Raw genomic sequence first — 1,478 nt, 5'->3', positions numbered from 1 at the left:
CCCTCCATCTCCTCCTGTTCGTTATCAATATTCTGCGAGTCGCGCATATTTCTAGCAGTTTATATTTTTCGCCGTCTCCTGCCGGCCCTGCCGGCCCTGCCGCGCACTTTGGTCCGGAGCGGGACGTGCGCGCGCCCGCAAGCACCCTGCCGGACGGGATCGACTTCTCTCCGCATTTCATTGCCGTCCGTCATATCGCCCTGCGGCCCGGTCGGCCCGGCTCCGACGAGCGTGCGGAATGCTCGAAAAATATGGCTGTCGCGGCGGCGGCAGTAGCGGTCCAGAGCACCGGCGGCAGGCGGCAGCCCAAACGCGCGCGCCAGCCCAAAGGCAGCCCAAAGGCAGCCCAAAGGCAGCCCAAAGGCAGCAGCAGCCGCAGCAGCGGGCGAGCCTCGCAATCTGTTTTGCAATTAGGGCTCCTATACTCCCCCCTCCTTGTTGTGGCGTACAATGTTGCAGCATTAGGCATGCGCGGGGTGGCGTGGCGCGCCCTGCCCCCCCCCCCCCCCCCTCATCGCCTCTCCCTCCGCCACCGCGCACGTCATAAAACTGGACTGGATTGAGACGCGTTTTGTGTCCGATTCGCCTTCTCTATTTACATGTGAGACATCCATCCCGGCGGACGTGGACGCGAGCAACGAGCGGGGCCGCTGCTCGACCGATTATTCACTCGTTAAATCGCGCTCATCGATTCATTTGCAAAGAAGAAAATTAGAGAGAAGAAATAATGAAAAGAAAGTCCTAGCCTGCCTCAGTGCGTTGCACGGATGGCTCGCTCCTCAGGGCTATAACGGCATCGAGTCTTTTACAGTATTTGATAGTTTCGTCCGGAATATGACTCGCGCGCTCCGCCGTTTCTTTTCCTCTCCTTTTTTCATCCTTGCCGTCTCCGCCGCCGCTTCTTATGCAACTGCAGCCTAATGACTCAAATCACGAGCTGCCCCTCCCCGTCCCGCTCCGCAGCTGGTTTGCGTTATTCGTCGTTCATTCTTCCCCGAGAGCGCAAGAAACGGTAAGTCGCTTCGGGTATAGACCGGTATAGACGCACAGTCGGATCGGAACGGTACATCTTGTCTTATCGACGCTGCAGAGCCCCTCAAATAAATTCGAATCTCGCTCGCGGCGGCCGGCAAACAAAAAGAAGTAACAACAACGCGCCGTTTTCGTCGAGGGCATTGCTCGTGGATGTATTTTGGAAATTACATACACAGCGAAAACTAAAAAGAAAACAATATTTTTTTATTTTTTGGGGTGCGACCCCTTCTGCCTTTATTCGTCTGTCCGATCCGCACAGGCTCGCCATGACGGTACAGTTTGGTCCTCTGCGGGGTATTATCCTGTTTTGTCCGTCCAAGCGCGCGAGATGCGCGAGCATCATCACGGAGAGACTTCGCGGAGGGTTAATCCGCGCACCCCTCATTTGTCCTGTCATTCATTGCTAACAAGGCTGTGCGGGGCGGGGCAGGGCGGGGCGGGGC

At 57.1% G+C, this 1,478-nt stretch overlaps 1 protein-coding gene across 1 annotated transcript in view; it reads left to right on the top strand.

Moving 5' to 3' along the window:
* Nucleotides 1-1,478, top strand: part of LOC113216934 (synaptic vesicle 2-related protein) — a 14,991-nt gene that overhangs the window by 821 nt on the left and 12,692 nt on the right. The window lies entirely within an intron of this gene.

The sequence above is a fragment of the Frankliniella occidentalis genome, unplaced genomic scaffold (genome assembly GCF_000697945.3).
Source record: "Frankliniella occidentalis isolate FOCC.00 unplaced genomic scaffold, Focc_3.1 Scaffold48, whole genome shotgun sequence".
NCBI classification, from domain to species: Eukaryota; Metazoa; Arthropoda; class Insecta; order Thysanoptera; family Thripidae; genus Frankliniella; species Frankliniella occidentalis.
The sequence above is the reverse complement of the archived record's forward strand: the minus strand, read 5'-3'. Positions and strand labels throughout refer to the sequence as shown.